The 24,011-nt window shown below is 47.5% G+C and overlaps 1 protein-coding gene across 4 annotated transcripts in view; it reads right to left on the bottom strand.

The window, feature by feature from the left end:
• Atp2b4 (ATPase plasma membrane Ca2+ transporting 4) overlaps positions 1-8,391 on the bottom strand; it is a 100,426-nt gene extending 92,035 nt beyond the window's left edge. For 2 of the 4 annotated variants that reach the window (XM_063239931.1, XM_063239933.1), the window contains exon 1: positions 7,963-8,390. The gene's annotated coding sequence lies outside the window, so the exon portion shown is untranslated. Of the gene's footprint in view, positions 1-7,486; positions 7,614-7,962 lie in introns of those variants that run through there. The other 2 variants (XM_063239934.1, XM_063239932.1) reach the window with 2 other exon arrangements.
• Positions 8,392-24,011: the final 15,620 nt, after the last annotated feature.

Consider the following 24,011-nt stretch of genomic DNA (forward strand, 5'->3'; position numbering starts at 1 on the left):
CTGGCCTCAAACTCACAGCAATCCTCCTGCCTCAGCCTCCTAAGTGCTGAGGTTAGAGGCATGTACCACCACATCCGGAGAAAAGAGTAGATTTTAGAAACTGTTTTGTTTTGGGTTTGTACCAGGGATCAAACTCATGACCTTGCACTTACCAGTCAAGTGCTTGAGCCGCTAAGCTAAATTCCCAGCCTAAAAGCGCTAAAGATTTTAAATGTTTGCACCACATACAAAAATATAAAGAGAAATATGTGATGGAAATGTTAATTATCTTGACTTAATTATTCTATATTATATACAAAAAAATCAAATCATATAGTACATCCCATAAACATATATGAATTATTTGTCAATTAAAATTTTAATTTTTTAACAGTTCTATTACTACTTACTACTTCTGCATTTGATTAGGTGGTGTTTCTGTTAAGTTTTTCCCCTCTGCTCCTCTTTGGCCCCTTCTGACAGCCTGGACTCATGGAACCTCTGTCTATCTGTCTCTCTGTACTAGGGATTGAACCCAGGGCCTCTACATTAAGCCGCACGCTCAGCCTTTCTGTTTTTCCTTTGGAGACAGGGTCTCTGTAAGTCAGGGTCTCTGTAAACTGTCCAGGCTGGACTCGAACTTGCCATCCCCCAGCCTCAGTCTCCTGCACAGTGGGGCTTACAGGCTGCTACCCTTGCTGATGCTCAGGGTGGCCCACATTTGCCTAGTGACCTTTGACGGGGAACCTGCCGTAGACTTCGCCATGTCACACTTTGCCGGCCTCAGATGTGGAACCAGCCGTTTTTCCAAGAAACGCTGGTTTCTTTTAGAGAAAAGAAGTACTTAGAAATGAAAATCCAGGTACTAGGTATAGTACTGCTTCTAGATCCTTTCGGTGGACAGATCTACAGAGATTATACAAAGAACTAAAGCTTGCTTCCTCCCCTCCTCTACTCCATCTCCTCTTCTTCTATAGCAAGATCCTGACTTCAAAAAGTATAACTTGCAATGTGGTTACTGCTTTGACTCAGCCTACAACAGGCAAAACATAACTTCCAATTTATGACACCAGTACTCCAACCACTAACATATTTACAAAGTAAAGTTCTTCGCAGATTTTCTAAAATCCTTAGACTATATATTCCAGTAAGAATATAGACTCTGGCTGGACGTGGTGGTGCATGCCTATAATCCCAGCCCTTGGGAGGCTGAGGCAGGAGAATTGTCACGAGTTCTGGCCCAGTTTGTGCTACATAGTGAGTTCAAGGCTCCTCTGAACTACCTAGGGAGGGAGGCCCTGTCTCAAAACAACACCAACAAGAACAACAAAGCGTACAGACTGGGAAAACCAGGCCTGGTGGTACACACTTAATCCCAGCACTCTGGGAGACAGAAGGATATCAAGTTGGAGCTTAGCTGAAACAACCTAAGAGACCCCATTTCAAGCAACAAACAAAAAAGGACTGGGAATGTAGCCCAGTGGTAGAATATATGCTCAGTATGCATGAGCCTCTGGGTTCAAATGCCCAGCACTGCAAAAAATGTTTAAATTAAAAATAAATAAATTAATTAAAAAAATATAGACTCAGTATTATGAATAAAAATTACTTGAATTCTTTCCTTTGTCATCAAATTATTATTCAGTTAGTCACTGCAGTCAGCTTTAGGTTTGGCTTCTTTTTCTTTATTTTTTGTCTTTTTCTTTTTTTATCGGTACTGGGGATCGAACTCATGACCACATACTTGCAAGGCAGGTGCTTATAACACTGAGCTAAATCCCCAACCCCTGGCTTCTCTTTCTTTTGGTGTTTTTTCTTTTTGGTACAGGGAATTGAACTCAGAGCCTTGTGTTTGCCAGGCAGGGGCTGCATCGCTGAGCTATATTCCCAGCCTGAGATTTAATTTTGAAATATTTTAAGCAAAATTGTCTGAAAAAGCATAACCAAAAGCTACTCATTCTCATCATCCTCTACTCTGTTCTTTCTATGGAAAACCATTTTTTTTTTCTTTTTTGGTACCAGGGTCGAACTCACAACTTTGCACTTGTCAGGCTTTGCACTTATGCCACTGAGCTAAATCCCTGGCTGTGGGAAACCATTTTAACTGATTTCTAGCTTATCTTTCCTGTTTATGTATCTATGCCTGCTAACACTCTTCTCTCTCCCGCTTTCTTACCCCAAAGGTGGCACACTACATACATTTCCTGCACCTTGCTCTTTTCACTTAATTATATATCCTAGAAGTCATATCATATCCGTTTATGGGCTTCTGCTTACTTTCTTGGCTGCATAGTATCCCACTTAGCCAAGGTACCATTGTTCATTCAATTAGGCTCTTGAAGATGGGCATTTGGATAGTCTCCAATGATTTCCTATTACAAATCTGCCTTCAAAAACCATCTTATGGAAGGCAGGGGTGTGGCACAGGCCTTGATCCCAGCACTTGGGAGGCTGAGGCAGGAAGACTGCTAAGAGTTTAAGGCTGGCCTGGGTAGTTCACATAGTGAGTTCACTTGAACTCACATAGTGAGTTCAAGACCAGCTTAGGCTACACAATGAGACCCTGTCTCAAAAAACCAGTTGTCCTATGGAGCCAGATAGGGTGGCTTCACAAGTAAACTCAGCACTTGCAAAGTTGAGGCATGAGGTATGCAAGTTTAAGAAGAATTCAAGGTTGCCAGGAACTAGTAGGGAAACAGTGGTTCAAAACATCAAAAAGAAAACAGAATCATTTGATATATATATATGTATATATCTTTCCCTATGTGAGAATACACGTTTGGGATAAATTTTAAGAATTAAGAGCGCTGGGTAGATGAGCATGCAGCTTGTTAACACTGCATAGTGGGCTGTCTTGGATTGTATCCTGGCACTGATTTTGCAAATTAGACAGACCTTGCAGTGAGATGTCTTGGACTGAGTTTTCTTGAACTGAGCTTCAAATCCCTAACTTGGCTAACTATAAACACACTACCCAAAGTTGGGTGCAGTGTATACAGCTATAATCCTAGCATCCAGGAGGCTAAGGCAGAAGGATTCCAAATTCAAGGCCATGCTGGGCTACATAGTGAGACCCTATCCCAAAAAGTAAATTAAGAGAGAGAGGAGGAAAAAAACAAAAAAAAACTCCTACCCAAACCCCTCTCCTCACCCTAAGTGGTAGCATGAGGGAAATGGGGAAGAGGTCTGTGAGTCCACTCTAATTGGTCTTCCATGAATTGGGTATGAAAGGTGAGGAAGCCACACCAGAGAAGGTGGGGCTGAAAACCAGAAGAGCTGAGTGGCGAGGGGCAGAGAGACAGGAGAGAGGAGTGATACCACCCTCTGAAGCCAGGTTGTCCTTTGTCCCCTCCACGCTCCAGCCTGGCTCAGACAGACCGCTCTCCACGGAGCCTCTGCACTGGCTGCTGTAACTAGGTCCTGCCTGGTTCCGCTCCACAATGCAAGTTCGCAAGTTCGGTTGGGCTGAAGGCAGCACTTGCTTAAGATGGGGACAGAAGCAGATCCTCGTTTCTGTGTCAACGTCTGTAGAGGAAATAAGTCAGCCAAGCAGGAATGGTTCACACAAGGAAAAGAGGAAAAAGGAGACAAAGAGATGCAAGGAGAGGAAGCAGAGTATAAAACATTCCACAGGGCGCCTTGGACTCCAGCCCCAGAGACTGCTGGATTCCTGTGACCCACAGAAAAGGGGAAATGATACAGTCATCCTGGAAAGCTGTGCGGAGGTTCCTCAAAAAACAAAACTTAAAAAAACGGCTGGGGGTGTAGCTCAGTGGTAGAGTGCTTACTTGGCAGGCACGAGGCCCTAAGTTCCATCCTCAACACCACACACACACACACACACACACACACAAATAGAAACACAAAACGATCCAGCAGTTCTGCTGAGTATACATTCAAAGAAGCTAGACTTGGTGGCACACTCTTGTAATCTCAGCACTCAGGAGGCTGAGGCAGAAGGATTGTTGCAAGTTTGAGACCAGCTACAAAGTGAGATCAAGGCTAGCTGGAACTACATATCTCAAAAAAATATATATATATAAAATCAGTAAGCTTAAGGTGTATTTTCACGTTTATTGCAGCCGAGAGAACAGGAACCACCTAAGTATCCATCAATTGATGAATGCATGAAGATAATGCAGTGTAAACATACACTGAAATACTAGCCAGCCAGACCCAAGAAAGAAATCCTGTCACCTGGGACACAGGGAAGGAACCAGAGGTTATTATGCTAATTGAGATAAGCCTGGCACAGAAAGACAAGTACCACAGGACCTCACCCATACATGGAACCTGAAAGTTAATCACAGATGTTGAGAGCAGAATAGTGGTTACTGGCTAGAGGTTGGTGAGAGTGGAAGGGATGAGGCAGGATGGATCGAGGGTTACTACACTGTAATTAGACAAGAGAAGTAAATTCCACTGTGCGATGGGACTGGAGGGTTGCTACAGGTAATGGGCTGAACAGTTCAGAAAAGTAGAAGAAAGGATTTTGAATGATTTCACTTCAAAGAAACGATATACGTTTGAGAGACAGATATATTTACCCTGATTTGAACACTGCACAACCTATACATACATCAAAACACACAAGTGCCTGCGTGTGTTTTTGTGTCAATTTTAAAAATATGTAGAAATTTAAAATATGCTTTATATTTATATAAAACGTGTGTTGAAAAAGAAATAGAGAACTGAGTGGAGAAAAGCTGGGCCCTTCAAGCAAAGCCACGGGGAACAGGAGCTGAGTGGGGAGGCCCCTACCTCTGGAAGCGCACACCTGGGAGGCAGAGCACACCTGGGAGGCAGCGTGGGGGAAAGGAGCCAATGGGATTTCCCCACTTCCCAGGGATTCCCTATCCATCTCCAAAGCTAGCTGGAACTGGAATGTTCTACCAGGCATGAGCAAGGCTGACCCTAAACATAGTTGCCGGGTCCAAGGTCAAGGTCAAGAGCACTGAGACAAGAGGTCCATGAGCGTAGCTACATGAAGCAGCTAACTTGGATAGTTTTGGGGTGAAGGGAGGCCTGAGTTGATAACAGGTGGCAGCTGGGGCACAGATGCACTGAACACCCTGGTTCTCTTTTTCTCAGGACTTTCCAGAAAGACAGAGTGGGGAGAGTAAGGTTCCCAAAACCGTTGCCCAGCTGCCTTCGTACCCCACATCTCACCTTACTTTTTCTAGCACCTACACTTTGGGCAAATGTTAACTGCTCTACTTCCACTTCTACCTGGGCCCCCCCATTTTGACTTTCATCTGACATCAGAGACTGCAGTGATCTGACAGATGTGACTCAGCCCCTCCCTCCCAGCAGTATCTGAGTAGGTTTCCCACTGTACAAAGGTGACACGCTAAGAAATGTCCCCCTGAGTGAGGTTGATAGCTCAGCTCCTCCAAACTGCCCTGTCCTTCTACAACATGCTCTGACCAAGTGTCTCCAAGGCCTCCGTGCTTGGTGCCAGGAGTCCTGCGCTCCTTCAGTATGACCTTGATCCAGGGATATGAAGGTGGGAGAGGGAATGAACAGAGACTACAGCTCCGCCAGGCCAAGGCAGGAAGCCTCGATTTTCCAGCCTGCTAAGTGCTTTCTCCACCAGGTACTCAGACTAAGGCAGGGCACAGAGGGTGGAGCAGGGCAGTGGAGGAGGCTCAGTGGGTGGGGCTGCACAGCCCAGGCAAGCAGAAGGGGCCTCCAATTTGCTGCAACATCCATCCTGCCCTATAGGGCTGGTACCTTAGGGAACAGATTCTTCTGCCACCCACCGTCCAGGGCTCCTGGCTTGGAACAGGTGCCCCTCTCCCCATGGCCCTGAAGAGTGGCCTCAGAATGGACCCTTAGGGTCCTGGACACAGAAGGGTTGACTACAGGAATGGTGGGATTGTGGGTGCCCAAGAAGGGAACAGTATAAAAGGTAAAAGGGTGGAGCTGTGAGATTTCAGGGTTGTACCTCTTGCAAGATGGTGTCCAGGGCTCCCTAGAAGGAGCAAAGAAAAGCATTTCCTCATTCTTCTTACAAGCATTTCCCCCTTCTCCCTACAGAACCAGGGTACTCTGGTCTGTGGAACCTCACCTACTTTAGGAAAGGTCACATTCCCTTTCAGATCAGAATATAGCTGACGGGGGGGGCGGGGGGGGGTGCAGTCAGGCCAATCACTACATACTGCAAGATGAACACTGGTTCGTATTGCTTCCCAGGCACCTTTGCAAGCTCTCCCCAAAGTCTAAGCTCTTCTATAGGTTTTCAGCCAAGCTCTTCCCCTTCCTCCAAACTAGCAAACTAGCTGGGCACAGGTTTCTCTTCATTAGCCTAACTCCTACAGATCTGTCTGCTTCAGGTCTAGGATTTATCTTCCTGGTCACCTGCCACAGGTAACCCTGTTCACCAGCCACCTAGCCCAAGTGTAGCCTCCTCTGCCCCCCTCTCCACCCAACCCATTCTCACCCGGGGGCCCCCTCTACAGCAAGTCCCAGTCTGTAATGACCTGGTCTCCCCCATCCTTTCAAGTTAGAAGGATCTGTGATCCAGGGAGCTGCGGGACGGACCTCCTAATAGGTACAGACAGGAGCAAGGGTACTTGGTGGGGGCTGGGGCTCAGGGAGGAGGATCTGCAACTGCAGCCAGGCACCTCACCCGAAAGAAGAGGAGGAGGAGGAGGAGGAGGAGGAGGAGGAGGAGGAGGAGGAGGAGGAGGGAGGTGCGACAGAATGAGATTTCGTTCTCCCTCCCTGCGAGTCCTTCCCTCCCCTCCTCGCAGCAGCCGCTGAGTGCCCGCCGATTTCTCCCTCTGACATTCCCTCCAGCAGGCCAGCAGGCGCCGGCATCACGTCTGCAAGTTACAGTAAGTCGGGCAGGAACGCCTGAGAGGGAGGCGCCTCCCACTCCTCTCCTAGGAAGAGGCTGGCCTCTCCAGTGCCCGAGCCCCCGGCTGGAAAAGAGCGGCGGGCATCCTCGGCGAGGTGGGAGAGCGGGAGGCTGGACTCGCCTGGGGAAGGATGCCAGCCGGCCTCGGCCTCTGCGAGCGAGCCAAGTGTGATAGGGAGCCGGGGAGGGCGCGCGGGAGGCAGCAGGACAACCCCCGCCTGGATCTCCGGCTCCCCACCACGCCGCCCCGCGACCCCTCCTCAAGGATGCGCGAGCCCGCCCCCGGCCCAACAGCCTCAAGCCGTGAATCTGAAAACTTTTCAGCTTCGCCCCTTCTCCTTCCTCCCCTGAGGGACCGGCGCGGCTGGGGCGGTGCCCTCGGAGACACTCGCACAGTTGGTTCTGGACGCTCACACACGCGCAGACAACAGCAGTGCGAGGGAACTCCCAGCTTTTTCCACAGCTAATTATAGACGAGAAAGTCTGAGGATGTTTTGCAAGCGGCAAGAGAGAAACTGCTGAGGTTTCTCTGCAAAGACAGAGAAATTTAATTTGTGCCTCCCATCCCCACCCTGAACGGTTCCCAGCCGACCCCCACCCACCTCCCCAGACCCGGCAGCCTCCTTCCAGTCCAAGATTTCTTACTTGGTATCTCTCTCTCTGCCTCCCTCTCTCTCTCCTCGGGCTTTCGAGAAAGGGAACAGACGCGGAAAATATTTCTGCAACAGTTTTCCATTCTGCATCTCTTTCCCAAGCCTGGGGGGAGGGCGGGAACGGATGGGAGGGGGAATAAATGCTTTTTCCAATAGCTCAGTTTGGGTGTGAAAGGACAGTCCTCCGTTTCCCTGCACCACCCTCCGGGCCAGGAATGGCAAGAACCAGGAAAGGAAAAGAATATCAATCACTTGTTTGATTACGCGGCTCCTCAGGACTGACGATAGGAAAAAAAGATAGCATACGACACAGCTGCGCACACACAAACACATACATGAGGTCCTCCGAACCCGGCCTCAGGGAAAAACGCTGCGAAGGGGCAATTCGGGGAGTTTTAGAAAGCACGGAGAGGAAAAAAAGAAACAAAGTTTGCACCCCGCGCGTCGACTCGCTCCCTGCAAGCCTACCTGTGTGTCTAGCAGAACTCCGGGTCTCCGCGGGCGGGACTGCGCCTCCGGGTGTCCATGGACCGGGCGGGTGGGCCGAGCACCCTGCCTCCTCGGAGTGGCACGCGGGCTAGTGCTGCAGGCGGGCGAGCTCGCCGGTGCCGGCGGTGCCGGTGCCGCCGCCGCGGGGCGTGGGCCGGGTCTCTTCCTGGCCCTTTCAATGAGCACGACGTGCCCGGACCGAAACTGGCGCTGGGAGCTGGGCCGGGGCCCCGATCCCGCTCTCTCCAGGGGGATGGCTCCCCGGGAAGTTCGCGCCCCTTCCCCACCCCCAGCCCTGGACGATCTCAACAGCAGAGCTTCCTTAAGAAAATGCTTGTCATGGCAACAGCTCCAGCCAACTCCGGCCAGGCTAGGGCTCCCCAGCTCTCCCCAGCGGTGCAGGAGAAAAAGGGGAGGAGCCAGGCCGCGCGGGGGTGGGGCTTGGCGCCGGGCCAGACCATTACTCTACTGTTAAGGTGGCCTGGCTCCTCCGCGCTGCGGCTGTTTCCTGGTGTGTCTTAAGGGGGAATGGCGAACGGTAGATGAGGAATCCTCTGAACTTTCGGGTTTCCTCCCGCTCTTGCTCTCATTTGAAAACAAAGTAGAGAAGGGGCGTGTGCTGAGAGGTGGGGGTGGATGTGGGTGGCGGTGTTCAACCGTTGTTGCACTGCGCGGAAGTAAAGGAAGCGCCTGCAGCCTGTTGGCTTCCTGCATCTTCAGGCCTCTCAACCTCTTAGGGCTGGACCCAGAAACTCAAGATGTCTGTGGACCACGTACTACCCTGCGCCACCACCCCACCCCCATCCCGCTCTGGGTCTCAGCCTGAGGCTTTTGGAAGACCTGATCACCTTGGAGGTTGGTACACCTAAGCCTCCTCTCCTGCATTTCAAACACAAGTCACATTTTGCTTCCTCCTGTCCCTGGATCCCCAGAGCATATCCACAGTGCATGGAATGACTGCTGGGGCCAGGGCTATCAAGAAAACCTTTGCATCCCCAGTGTCCTTTCTAATCCTCAGGGCAGTCTGGAAAAGTTGGCACTGTGACCCTCATTTCATAGTTGAGGAAACTGAGGGTTGAGTGTCTCACCAAAGGTTACACCTGTGGTGAATGACTGAGCCAGGATTCAAGGCCAGGTCAGACTGACTCCAAAGCCCAGGGACTTTTCTGCCCCATATGACACTGTGGCACAGCTTTCCATTTTAATGTGTATGCATTCAGACATGGATGCACAATTGTACACAGCCTATAAACTGTTAATCACACCCCCGCACCTCCACACCCACTAGAGCATTGTGCAACAGTGCCACCCATAGATTTTGCATAGAACCTTATGGCTTTCAAGTACAAACATGCACCATCAGCTGGCACACACAACAGATCTTCATTGACTGATACTTTCCCACACCTACCTCAGCAAACACACTCACTCCTATTTATACACTTAGGGAAGGCAGGCTAACGTAATCCCACAAGTTGTAGTTGTAAACCATGTTGTGAGGAAAGTGATTGCCACAACTTCCCAATGTTTCTAACAGGGCTTTGTAAAAAGGCTTCTTTGACCTTATGGTCAAAGAATCCTACCACAATCCCTCCTCCCATGTCCTTTTTTCTGCCTTCTGGCCCCGGATGCAAAGCCGGGTGTGCATGGGAGAGAAACAAAATGTGAATGAAGCCCAGGAACCTCCTCAAGTTCCTGTCATTTGTGAGCTTTCTTTCCTCTTCATTTTCCCACTCTACTGTTTCTCAGTAATTCAATCCATGTCCTATTTTTGAGCTAGGGAAAGTTAAACAGACGAAAGTAAAGAAATCCTTTTGAGCTGGGCATGGTGGCACACACCTATAAACCCAGCACTTAGGAGGCTGAGGCAAAGGAAATCATTGCAAGTTCAAGACCAGCTTGGGCTACAAAGTGAACTCAAGGCCAGCCTGAACTGCATAGTGAGACCTTGTCTCAAAAAGACCAAAAAAAAAAAAAAAAAAGAAAGAAAGAAAGAAAGAAAGGAAAGAAAAGAAATTCTTTTGGGCTATTTGGGCTCTTACACTAAGAGTTCCTCTTGTGGCATTGGAGATTGGCTTAACCGAACCGTCTGTCTTCAGAGCTGAGTCCAAAACAAGCTCCCACACTCATGTCTCAGCCTGTGTGACTGCCTCTTGTCCCCAGCTCAGCCCAGCTGAAGGCAGGTTGAAGGAATGAGGGGAGATTTTACAGTCACCCTATATGGAAACTACTCACAGATTTTTCCCATATAGTCTTTTCTTTGTGGAGTTGGAAGTCTCACCCTCAAAGTACCTAGAAGACACAGAAAGTGATACTTAGGCTTATTTGCTCTCCATCCCTGCCACTGCCACTCCTCTGGTCCCTTTTTTTTTTTTTTTTTTTTTTTTTTTTTTTTTGTGATAGGGTCTCACCTTGCTGTTCAGGCTTAACCTCACTATGTAGCCCAGGTTGGTTTTGAACTCACAAGGATCCTCCTGCCTCAGCCTCCAGAGTACTGTGATTACAAGTGTGCGCCACCCACACCCAGCTCCTCTGGTCCCTCTTACTTCCCCACAGCATTTCATTGGGAGATGGAGATGGCGCTTTGTTAAATTATGATAAATCCTCCAAAATGTCAACTTTGGAGCCCAAATCAATGGTTGAGAGAGACATGGGAAAGGAAAGGAGAGGAAACAGTTGGACAGAGCTTTAGATTAACGGCTTGTCAGCTCTCTGCTGGATGGCAACAACTTGACATTCTCATGCCAAATGAGTGTCAGTTGCGTCTTTATCATGAGAATCAGTCTCTGAATGGCTCCTTAAATGTATAAAGTATATCTTACACTTGTCTGCAGGGCTATGTGTGGAGGAATTGGCTAACTGCTCAGTGAACTTATCTTGGAGGAATAGCAGTATAAGACAGATGTGTGATCCTATTAAAGGAGAAGTCTGTTTTGGCTGCCTGGCCCGAGATAGGGAAGTAATGCGTGTTAGGAGCTGGCTATTATCTGAAAGGCAAGGGCTGCTCCTCAAACTCCCTGGGCTGGAGGGTGGGGAAGAGGGTACAGGTCTGCAGGGGTGGCGCTCTGGATAAAGTCTCCAAGGGAGGTCCCACTTCTGGCTGGCTGGGATTCTTTTGGAAGCACAGCAGTATTATGATTTCTGGGGTGGCTGCGAGTCTCCCTTTGTCTCAGAGCTGTGCTCCCTCTTGGTTGCGGACAGACTGAAGAATCCCCTGTTGGGGCTGGAGGTTTAGCTCTGCGGCATAAGCGCCTGCCTTGCAAGCAGGCAGTCGTGAGTTCGATCCCTGGTACCGATAAGAAGGAAAAAGACCAAAAAAAAAAAAAAAAAAAAAAAAAGAATCCCCTGCTGAGTCCACTCCCATCCCAGCCCCTGTGGCCAGGAGAGAGGGACGGGAGACATGGCCCAAAGCGACCCCCAGAGGTACTATAGCCAGCCACGGTAGTCTGTGTTTTCCAGAAACCTAGTGTCCTCTGTGCCTTGTTTCTTCCAGCAGCAGTTTTGAGGTCTAGAATGGGTAAAAATAAATCTATCCATAAAAATAACCCCTGGATGTGGGAAAGCAGAGTTGCCCCTCTGGGGCAAGAGGGAGGGCACTGTCTCTTGGAAATTCATAGTCAGGCGGTTCTCATCTAGCTGGAGAGAATGCAGACAGCAGCCCCACTGTGCCTTGGAGTGCTCCACCTCAGGGCCCCCCCCACACACACACACACTGGGTACTGTGCTCTTTGAACTTGGAAACAACCTCCCTATTTGAATATCTACTGCTTCACATTATCTAGAATGGCAGCCTCCTCCAGATGCCCAGGCCTAAGACTTGTTTTGTTTTTTGAGAAAGGGTTACACAATGTAGTTCAGACTGGTTTTGAATTCACTGTGTATTTCAGGCTGGCCTCAAACTTGTGATCCTCCTGCCTCAGCCTCCCAAGTGCTGGGGATACAGGCATATGCCACCATATTTGGCTAGGGCTTCTTCTTTTTTTTTTTTAAAATTTTATTTAAAGACTAAACAAAACAGAAAATAAGTAGGGCTTCTTTAAAATGCTCTTTCTCTTTACTGTTAAGATGGGAACTATCCATTTTTTTTTTCTGTTTGGTGAACTGTCATTTCATTAGAGGTCCCACCCTCATCTGATTCATGTCAAGCCAATCACATCCTTTCCTTAGATTTTTGAGCTTAACATCAAAGAGGGAGCACAGCTCAGCTCTGGCAGTGAATGCAGCGAGTTGAGGGGCCCTGGAAGTGTCAGGGGCTGTGTTTGCTGGCATATGGAAGAATATGGCCAATTAGAAAGCATAAAGGTCCCCTGCAGAGAGAGGCAGAGAAGAAAGCTGAAGGGGGAGTGCGGCTGGCAGCATCTGAGTCAGAGTGCCTGGTATACCCTGTACCCTGGGCTTTCCTAGTATGACTCAGACTTGCACACTCTAGATGAAACTGGGTGTTTGGGTCACTTGTACTAAGTAATACAGAAATGTAATACAGGAAGTGATATAGAAACTATTTAAACTGCTATTGCCAGTTAGATATCTCATTTCAGTGCATTTATTCATTCAATAAGTGTTACTGAGTGTCTTATTACTCAATTCACTATACATTTATTATTTACGCTTTCTGATTTACCCAACTGAGGTATACAGAGACATCAAGCTCTGATAGGAAGGGTGGGAGGATGTGTTCTAGTTATAACAAAAGCTGTTACAGTTAATTTTAAAAAAAAAAAAAACATATTCACTGAAGCTAATTGTGCAGCTCAGTGGTAAAGCACTTAACTAACATGCATATAGCCCTAGATTGGACTGCCATCACTGCAAAAAAATTTAGAAGTTTCTAAAAGAAAAAAAAGGCCAGGTGTGACAGCACATAGTACCAGCTGGCACATAGTACCAGCATTCTTGGAGGCTGAGGCAGGAGGGTCTTGAGTTTGAGCCCAGCTTGGACTACTTAGTGAGTAGCCAAGACCTTGTGTCAAAATAAAAAAAAGGCCTTGGGATGTAGCTCGGTGCAAAAGCCCTGGGTTCAAGCCTCAGTGTTAAACAAATAAATAAAAATAAACCTATTTATTGAGTGCTTGACTATATTAAGAGGTAGAACATGAAAATACTTCTGTGGGAAGTCCAGAGAAGGACTGTTTTTTATGTGCACATTAGAAAGCTCTGGGAAAGAGATTGTGTTTGGGAAATATGTGAAAAATCCTCAAAAATAAGCTTGAAACTGTTTTTGGAGAGAGATGTGAAGTGGTTTGAGGCAGGATAGTAACGTGAGCAGAGGTCTGAGGCAGAAAGAGTACAGAGCAAAAGCTGGGGAAATGATTTCTGTCTCATCTACGCGGGGCTCTGAGCAACCTCATCAGGTCAGTGTCTTCCCTACACTCCAGCAGCAGTGTGCAGGGCAGAGCAGAACCCTAGAGAGGGTGGGCGGGGTTATCCAGGCACCGTGTAATGCTGGGTAGTTTCACACAACACAGTTATGTATGAGAGGTAGCTCAGCCCTAAGGCGCTTGCCCACCATGTATGGTACCAAGAACAACAACGACAGCCAAAGAAACAAAAAGCCAAGTAGACAAGTAGGGAGGACTCTGCTCATGAAGAGTAGGGTGGTTAGCAGGGAGGGTCCAGGCATGACAAGGATAGCTGGTTCTTAGAGAGGAGAAAAGGCAGAGCAGGCTAGTTCGGAGCCCCGCTGGGTGCTCCACAGGAGCTCTGGCTTCCCGCAGCCCCTTGCGGAGAGTGGGTGGTCATTTGCACTTCACAAGCAGCCATTTCATTTTTTCCATTTTCCGGGATTCCTGTGGAGAGGACTAGAGAGGACCACTTCTACTGAGATTATTAGAAAGTATGTCTGCATCTTCGAGGGTGGGGTGCAGAATTAAATCCAAGGGCGCTGGCTCTGCTGGCTCTGAGCTGGTCTCAGAGGACGACCTAGTCACTGTCCTTATGGAGAACTCTGTAACTCAGTTTTGCTGGTTGGCTTTCTTGTTCTTTTTTGTATTGCTAGTTTCATGCTCTGATTCTGGCAATCGTGAGGTTTAGCAGGGGCTGCCGAGAGTTCCAGTTTACTCTGTGATTGCAGGCCCACGTTCTTTCAGAGGTCGAGCTGGGAAGTGGGAGTCCTTTCTCTCAGGAAAACTCTGCATGCTGGGCTCTGTGCTCCCAGACTGAAAGGACTGTCTGTTCCTCGGCCTATGAGCCCACTGACAGGTACTTCCAAGACAGCTGATGCATCCTGGGAAACAAAGGAGGGCAGAATTCAACCTGAAAATACCTAAAATAGGCTGTGAGGGCCTGAGTATTTTTTTGATTGAGGACTTTTGATAATATGTAGTCAGTTTGATTTACTTGGGAGTATATTTTGCTGTTCATATTTCATTCTGATCCACTGATTTTGGAAGCTGCAATACTTTGGTTTTATGTTTGCTTTGAATTCATTAAGTAGGTTATTCTTTTGTTTCGTGTGTGTGTGTGTGTGTGTGTGTGTGTGTGTGTGTGTGTGTGTTTTAACTCAAGTTTGGTTCATGATTTGTTTTTCTAAAAAATATTTGTCTGTCATTTGTTTCAAGGTACAGCAAATTAGTGCCATTTAAAAATAATCTTTGGAAAAAAATAGTCTTTGGTTACTGGCTGTGCTCAGTAGAGCTAAGGAAGTGAGTGTGGAAGGAAGGGAACGAGTGATGATATTTAAATTTTTAATCCTAATTAGAGTGTCAGCAATGCCCTAAGTGCTCATTAAGTTTCTAATGAAGATCAAAGGAAACCCAAGGAAGGTTCCTTCCTGACTTCCTTACCTGTCTCATCTTACCTCTGTTCCAGAGCCTTTAAAATTCCTCCGGTGTTTGCACAGTATTTTGCAGTTAACAAAGTGCTTTTTACCTAGGATGCTGAATCTGACCCTTGCAGTAGCCCTATATGGTAGGAAGAATAGAGTGCATTACATTTTGTGGTTGGGAAAACCGAGACTCCGAAAATTTGATTAAATAGCTCAATATTACAGGGTGAATGGCAAGAATATAACCAAAGTCCTCTGACTGCTAGCCTGAGGCTCTTCCTGCCCCCATAAGGTGAGAGCTTTCTTGCTCTCTGCACTGTAGGTCTGTTCTTCAAGCCACAGGATCCATAGAGGCAAAAAGGATTAGGGGTACCAGAGTTTGGGGGGAGCAGCCCCTGCCAGGAGGAATGGTAGGAAAGAGGGGGTGCACTGTGCAGTCCAGGAGCTGAATTCCAGCCTCTTTTGTCCTTAAGCGGACACTAGAGCCCGGATCCTAGAAATGCCTCCTCCTTTTCCTTCTCACCTGGAGGAGACACAGGTGTGAGGCTCTTCCCAAAAAACTGGGGTGCAATTTCCCGTGTCAGGGAGGCTCACCCTATTGAGGCCTTCCTATTATTTAAGCAGCTCACATTTATTCAGCCCCACTGTGTGTCAAACAAAGGAGCAAACCACTTTATGTGCATCATTTTGTTTTGCTTTTGCAATCCAAAGAAGCAGGTGTTAGGAGGTTAATTCCACAGGAAATAAAACTCAGAGATAGCCAGGAAGACCTAAGGCTGGGCCAGACTGAATGGGTCTGACAGAGGCAGTGCCCTCCCTCTTCTGTAGGCTGGAGGGCAGAGGGGCATGTGTCCAGTCCCAAGCCAGAGGAGAAAGACAGACTTTTATTTTTTTGTACTTGGGGAATGAACACAAGAGCTTCATTCCAAGTTCCATCTCCCGTTCTTTTTTCACACATTATTTTCCTTTCATTTTGAGATAGGATCATGCTAAGTTGCCCAGGCTGGGCTGGAACTTATTATCCTCTTTTGCCTCAGCTTCCTAGAACACTAGGATTATAGGGATGTGCCACTGTGCTCAGCAAAGAGAGGTGTTGTAAATGGGTGTGTGTCCATCTTGGCTCCACAGCTTCCAGGAGGCAGAAACTGAGGATGGAGAAAATTCCTGTGCCCGCCTCAAGGGCTCTGTTGATGGAAGAGGAGAAGAGAAGGGGACAGAATAGCTATTCTTCCCACCTTCCTGGTTAATCTTCTGGGGGTGGGGGATGTGTGTGGGCAGCTAATGTAGGGCAAGCCCAAAAGTGAATGGAAGGGTCATGTCTTCATCCAGGTAAGTGGATGTAACAAATTATTTAATTTAGAGGCAGAAATTTGCTTCTTACCATACTGGAGAAGTCCAAGATCATTAGCCTGCTAAGAACAGATACAACGTATGATCTTAACCAAAAGGCCAAAAAGTGATGAGAAGTCCAGTATTAAGGGGCCAGAAGACATGGTGTCTGATGAGAGCCGGCTCTACTTCATCTATGGCACCTTCTTGCTGTGTTCTCCCATACCCTGCCTTTGGGGGTGCCCAAGCCCTTGCACACCAAGGGCAAGCACCCCACCTCTGAACTACACCCTCAGCCTGGCTCCCTTTTATCAGGACACCAGTCACTCCTCAGAGGTTCCATGTCTTTAGCTGGTTGCACTGCGGATCAGGCAGCCTGTGAATTTGGGGAAGACAGGAACATTCTAAGCACAGTGGATCATGAGAGCTGGGGTGGGTGATTGCTTCCCAAAAAAAACCTACCTTGATCCAATACCTGTCCAGCCAGGCAGCTGCTACTCTTGGTGTCCCCTTCCTCTGGGGAAGGAGGAACTCAGTGCTCCCAGGAAGAAGCTCAGTCCACACCGTGGCTCCCTGCAGAATTGCATGTAGCTGAACACATGCAGGAGCCTGAGCGGAGGCTCTACTGCCTCCTTGGCCTCCATTATGTTAGGACAGCCATGGTCTTTAAAGAGGAGTGCGCAGTTCTTATTACAGATTCCAACATGGCGGCCACTAGAAGAAGAAAAGAGAGCACTAACTGACACCCATGACATTTTAAGCCTTTTCGTGGGTCAGACTCTGAGATTAGAGTTGTGTCTGAAGGGCACTTTAATCTGCTGGAAGTGAAAGTGGTGTGAGAGAGAAGGTTGACCACCAGAGCTGGGAGGTGAGAGTGGGTTGCTTAGAGGAACTCTTGTCTTGCTTCATTTGGTTTCTTGGTTTTTCAGAGTTTATTGGCTGGAGATGGGATAAAGTGTATGGGCAGGAAAATCCCATTTATGTCTGTGGAAGGCATCTGAAAGAACGCCAAGGTCGTTAAGTTAAAATTTTATGTTAGTATTTCATCACAGTAACAGAATACCAGGAAAAAAATCTTAGAAGAAGGAAGATTTATTTTGGACTCACGGTTTCAGAGATGTCCGTTCATGGTCACTTGGCTCTGTTGTTTCAGGCCCTATGGCCAGATAGGAGCACCATGATATAAGAAATTGTTTATCTCATGGTTGTCAGGAAGCAAAGGGAGCGAGAAGGAGAGAGGAGGAGAAGGAGAGAGACAGACAGCAGAGACAGAGACAGAGTCTGTACTGGCAAGCTTTCTTGTCTTTCCCTTCTTTTTTTTTTTTTTTTTGTCTTTTTCCTTTTTATCGGTACCGGGAATTGAACTCACGACTGCCTGCTTGCAAGGCAGGTGCTTATGCTGAGCTAAACCTCCAGCCCCTGTCTTTCCCTTCTGTTCCATCCAGTTCCCCACCCTATTAGCTGCCTGGTGCCGCCCACATTCAGGTCAAGCCTCTCCCTTCAGTTTGCTGTCCCAAACGTCAATCATCCCTGGAAATGCCTTCATATGGACATGCCCAGAAGTGTGCTTTACATATATCCTTGGTGTGTCCCAGTCTAATCAAGCTGGCAGTCAAGATTAACCATCACAAATATTGACCTAGATTCTAAAACTGTGGTCTCCTCTAACATGAGGGGACCCCAAAGATGATCTGGTTCTTCCCCTCACATTCCAGGCAGCAGTGTCCTGAAATTACATAGATGGTACTTCATTATTTAGGACCAAGAGGGAGTTCTGAAAAGCTGACTTGCTAGGTTTGTGTGGACGCCCTCTTTCTGAGTGGACAACCCCCTCCCTCAATCTCTCTGTAAGGTCCTTGGCTCCTGCTCTTTGCATTGATATGGAGTCTGCATAGTGGATCTCCTGCTTCAGGACCATGGAGCTGCATTCACCATGAGAGGTCATACTGCCCAAGCTGCACTCACAGGCATTGGCAGTAACTTCTGCTTGGTAATCAGCCAGTAATGGCCCACATGAAATCATCTCCATGTGACAATCAGTCCAACAGAAAGCTTCTTGGACGATAAAGGCTGAGGAATCGCTACAAAATAAATGGGGTTCAGATCTGCTTGCTCAGCTGCCCCTCAAGACTCAGTTCAAGTGTCACCCCTTCTGAGAAGCCTTCCCTGACTTCCCTCTCCCAAAACCAGGTTATATGCTCCACAGGGCTTCCAAAGTGTTCACAATCACCCTTTGCCAAAAGCATTTACTCTGCCCTGTGATGACTGGCTATTGGGCTTCCTCATCTTCCTCATTCCCCCTGGACTCCAGACTCGAGGGTAAAGGCATCTTACTCATTTTTGTATTTTTAGTAGCTGACACTGTGCCTGGCACAAGAGGTTTCCAAAATTATTAAAGCAAGAATGAAAGAATGAATCAGTGATTGAGTTACTTACAAGAAAAAACATCCTAGCTGGGCATGGTGCTACTTACCCGTAACCCCAGCACTCCGGAGGCTGAGGCAAAAGGATCACCACACGTTTGAGACCAGCCTGGATGACATAGTGAGCTCACGTATATAGCAAAATCCTATCTCAACCCCCACCCCCTCAAAAGGAAGACCATCCTAACTATATTATAGCATTCCAAAAGCAGGCAGGCCAACAGATCTGTTAGCTGGAGGTCTTTAAGAAAGAGTTATGTCCCAGCACGTTGTGAGTTTGAGACCAGCCTGGGCTACAAAGTGAGCTCAAGGCCAGCCTAAATTATGTAGAGAGACTTTGTCTCAAATAGACAAAAATAAATAAATTAAATTAAAGAAGAAAGAGTTATATGCCATCTGCTTGGTTTGGGCTGACTGTGAGTTCTGCCAGTCTTGGGATCAGGGCTGTGGATCTCTGGCTCCTTTGGACACCACAGATACCAAGCCAAGAAGTAAAGAGCAGGGCTAATGGATCCTTCTACAAACACACTCTCTTCTTCCTTTGCCTGGTTTTGAGGCTGCCTGTAGCAGAACGAAGATTAAAATGCTCTTAAATCTTTGAAATAGGAAGTCTTGGGTTATGTTGACCCCACCATTGATCATGTACTTCGAGAGTGCCATGCTTCATTCTAAAGGCTTTTGTTATGTTACTGTATTTGAATCCCATGACAAACTCAAGAGGTGCCAATATCCCCATTTTACAGATGAGGAGAGTGAAAGGAGAGTCACGCAAAGTTTCACAGCTGGTATGCAGCACTACTCAGTCTCAAACCTTTCTCGGCTCTAACACTCACATGGTCTCTTCCAGAGACTCCAGGGTTTGTGGTTTTGTGACCTCTGACTTTCTTCATTCCTATCCCTCACCTCCACATGTTCTCTTTTATGCTTAACATTTAATCAGCCATTTAAAGTTCACAGAGTCCCTCAACCCTGAGTCTGGTCTTGTGCCGATGCCCTGATCCCAGGATGGAGAGGTAGGTCCACGGCGGGTGGGCCTGTGCTGCAGTACGCCCCAGCTTCCAGAGCGACATTCCCAGTCCTCTCTTTGGGTTCTTACTCCTGTCCCAGTCCAGTCCACAGCCAAGAAGATTTCTTTCACCTCCATCATGATTTAAGCAAAAGCTCTCTCTGTGAGAACAAAAATCATTTCTAGTTTCATCATAACCACCTCAATCTAAGTTGCCAGATTTCTTGAATTATGAAAACATAATTTCTACTTTTTTTTTTTTTTTTGAAACCAAGTTTAGGTTGGCCTTGAACTCATTATGCAGCCCAGACTGGTTCTGAACTCGCTGTGACCCTCCTGCCTCAGTCTCCTGAGTGCTGGTATAACAGGTATGTGCCACCACTCTTGGCTGTTACTTTTTTGTCTGTCCAGGAGAGATGAGGTTTTGTTTGTTTGGCTGTTTCTCCCCTAAGCACTTTTAATTTTTCTTAAACTCACAATTTTCCAAAACAGGTTGAGAGTGAGGTCAAACATACTGAGTTCATGCCTCTTCTCAAGGAGTCAAGTGCTTGTTGAAAGTTCCTCTTATCCATTGTTTAAAAGCTTCACCTAGGTGTCAGGAATTTAGCTCAGCGGTGTGTGCATTTACCTGGCAATTGTGAAGTCGCAAGTTCAATCCTGAGTACTAATACATACATACATACATACATACATACATATGTTTCCCCTGCCTTAACATGTCATGGCTGATTGGATGCTGCTGTTTCAAGATGGGACCTGCAGTGATTCTTGAAAGAAAGAAAGAAAGAAAGAAAGAAAGAAAGAAAGAAAGAAAGAAAGCAATCAAGCAAGCACTGGTCCCTAACCTAAGAATTTGTAATTTGGGAGCGGTTGCCCGACTCCCAGCCCCAGGGCATGTGACTTAAACCTAGTAGCTGGGGCCATCTTGCTAATGGCTGCCCAATAGTGGATTCAGCATACAGGAAGCTCCAGCTGTGAGCTGGAAAGACATCAGTCTTCAGCACATCCTGTGATTTCTCTGTGAGCCAGGCCTCATACACACATGGATGTTGCTCAAGCCTGTTACAGTTGGGTTTCTTTTTTTTTTTTTTTTCCCCACCCCCAGTTGGGTTTCTTTTCATTGCAGTGGAAAAAATGTGAACTGAAATTGGAAAATTGGATCCAAGGCCCATATTCATTAGACAAACAGGCAACAATAAAAATTGCTGTCTCTTCTTACTAACTATAGAGAACAGAAGTGAATTTATCTTCCTATCTACTCCTCATACCCTGAACTTTTTTGTTTTTAATTTCTCTTCTTCATGAAGATTGGAGTTCAGTGAGAGTAAGCTTAAAGAATGGCACATCTCCAGGACAAGGGGACAGATATTGTCCTGATGGTGTAGCTAAGTCATGTGAGGACCCAGAAGCAAAGGAATTGTGGCTGTATTTTACCCCTTGAGGATGCTAAACTACTAACATTGGTTGTAGAACTATCAGTTGGTCAATAGCTTGTTGGTCTCACTGGCTGTGGTGCCTGCACAGCCTGGAAGAGTTGCTCAGCCTTGCCCATAGTTCCTGAGACAGAGGGACTAGGAACTTGCTAAAAAATCTAAGGTAACTGGGGATTTTTTTTTTTTTTTTTTTGTACCAGGGATCAAACTCATGTCCTTGCACTTGTCAGGCAGGCGCTTATGCCACTGAGCTAAATTCCCAGCTTACCTGGGGGTCTTATTCCCACTGTTTACTATCAAGAGCCCCCACCATTCAGAGAAGCATTTGGGGATGATTTCATCTACAAGAGCAAAGGAGTCTGGAGTCCAGCAGGAACTGGTATTGAGTCTGAATATCACTCCAGAGATAAGTCTCACAGTGAGAGGGTTTCTCTACCAGGGTGATGTTGCCCAGAGCATTAACCTGACAGGACCCTAGGCTTATAGTGCACTGCAGATAGATTTGCCAGTGGCTCCATCTGTGTGTCCCACCCTCCCCTCCCCAGTGCCTGCACTCATCTTGAGTGTTCTAGCTTTTGAATCTCCGCGAAGAGAAGCAGGACTTGTATGTATTGCCTCTTCTGTATTCATCTCTTATCTAGGGATTCTGAACTTCGACATGAGGAAGCGTAGCATAACCAGCAAATACCTGAAAGGAAGACGCTGAAGTATGTCCTGGTCCAAGAACAAAGAGACAGCCTTGTCTGCCAAGCTTCTTTGTCCTTCCTGAGAGCCCTGACCAGCCAGGCAGGGGACCAGCGCCTCTTGACTCTTGCTTGGCTGTGGCTCAGACCCCCAGGCACCTCTCCAAGGCTGGACACTCCCTTGGCTGGACCATTCCACACGTGAACCGCTCTCTCAATGGTCCCCACCCCCCATGGACTCTGGACTGCTGGCTGCCCTGTGGATTATCCTCGGCTGTGCCTTCCTCAGTGCCACCTACCTACACGTGGACACAGAGACACTTGGATTCTTTTGGTCGCTCTTCCTTGGCCACCTGAGGTCTCACCAGCCTTTGGCTCTTTAGCTGCATCTGCATTGTGCGCGGTCTGTCTTCACCTGGTTAAACCCTTTGCCAGCCATCTTGAACCACACAGGTATCATGGAAAGCAGGAAGGTGGAGGAAGGAAAGGCCTCTGGGCTCCTGTGCATGGCATGTGCCTTAGTTGTGGCTGTGGTGATGGGAAACTCACTCAGGCCCACTCATCTTATGCCTGAGTAATGGCATGGAGTGACACAGGTGGCCTGGACTCTGAAGCCATCTCCAGCCTGACTCCTATACTCTGGTCTCACTAGCCCATGCTCTGAGCTAAGTGTATTCATTCATCAAAAATTTAAATTGCCTAAGCATCAGGTATGTGCCTTTCTTTGTAGCAGTTGAAGGGAGAATCTTGCAAAGGCTGGGGTGTAATTGAGTAAAAACTTACATCCACGAAGAATTAGCTAACAGTATAATAAAACAAGACAAGAATGACACAAAAATGTTTAGAATGGCCTGTAATTTGTCACTGAGTGGATTGGAAGGGAAGTGCTGCGGGTACTGGAGGCACTGAGGAGATGGCAGGCCACTGCACTTGTGAACGCAAGTTGATATAGGTCCTCAAGGTTTCCAGGCTGTAGACCAGTGGGTTGGGCCTCCTAGAGAATGGCCAGCACCAAGTGTCAGGTGATTAATCCCCCCTAAAAAATCAAAATTTAGCCAAGGGGGACTGGGAACTTAGCTCAGCAGCACAAGTGCTTGCCTGGCAAGCTCAAGGTTGTAAGTTTGATCCCTTGTACAAAAATAAATAAATAAAATAAATTATCCAAGGGCAGTGGAAGATAAGACAGAGAGAATAATCTTTATTTATCTAACTTCAGGAAAAACTAAGCACTTGGCTGTCAGCCAGGTACGCCTGTGATCCCAGCTAGTCAGGGACTGAAGCTGAAGACTGCGTTTGAGCCCAGCCTAGGCAATGAGAAGAGACTCTGTCCCTCAAAAACAAACAAAAAACAAAACAAAACAACCAGAAGCCACCTCGGCTATGAAATAAGTCATGGCTGCTGCCAAAATCTTTTAGGTAGATTAACACACCAAATCCCGAGGTGCTAGCAGCTGGCTCGGTGGGAGTGTGCCTGCCTCACATGTCCAAGGCCGACTGTTCAAACCCCATCATGGCTGCAGCCCCTGCCTGTGGCATCAGCCTCCGACAATTACCCACTTTTAAAAACAAGGAAGCCGAGATTCTTGAGAGCTGAAGCTACATCAGGATCTGAACGTGTGTATTGTCAAAATACTTGCTTTTCTTATCTGCCATGCTGTCCACCCCATGCCACCAGCCACCTTGCCAGGCCCCACCCCTTTCCTGGTGACTCATCTGCTTTCTTGGCAGATGCTGTGGTTTGCAGATATTGTGGGTTTTGGTAACTCAGTAAATGAAGTCATTCTGCTGTTGTTGTCATCTTTGCTGATGCTGGTTCCCCTGCCACACCCACCGCTGCTGAGTCCTTTTGCTGCTGGCCCTCAGCAGGGACTCTGTAGGGACTCTTGCTTTCTTGGTTGTACAGAGTCATTGAAAGAATGTGGGTTCTCCAGAGGCTGAACCAAAGCCATTTAAACAATCTGCTCCATAATACCTACAAAAAAAGCCTCTCTCATGTATGAAGAAACTGTGTTTTTATTGCATGGTGTGCTGAGCCAGTTTTCTGCCTTCCCAGGGCCCCTGTCAGCTCAGGGCAGACTTCATCTTCCCTTTCATTTGAGGGAGGCCTTAAGCCTGATGTATCAGAAGCCTGATCCCCAATCCAGAAGCCCTTTGCCTTCTGCTCAGTACCTCCTGGCCCTTAGCAATGTGATATATCGGTTGCTAGGCTCAGGGCTCAGCCTTCCGGAGTTCCCAGAGTGTGCAGTTCGGTTCACACTGGGCCTCTTGCTGGAGGGAACTAATGCAGAGGGAAAGAGGAGAAGGAGAGAGGCAGTGCCGATATACACCGAACAAGCTCGCTGAGCTAGGTGCAGTGGCTTAACTATATGTTAAAGTTTAATCACAGTACTG

The sequence above is a fragment of the Cavia porcellus genome, unplaced genomic scaffold, assembly GCF_034190915.1.
Source record: "Cavia porcellus strain 051 isolate PalLab524CR breed Dunkin Hartley unplaced genomic scaffold, mCavPor4.1 scaffold_29, whole genome shotgun sequence".
Classification (NCBI taxonomy): domain Eukaryota; kingdom Metazoa; phylum Chordata; class Mammalia; order Rodentia; family Caviidae; genus Cavia; species Cavia porcellus.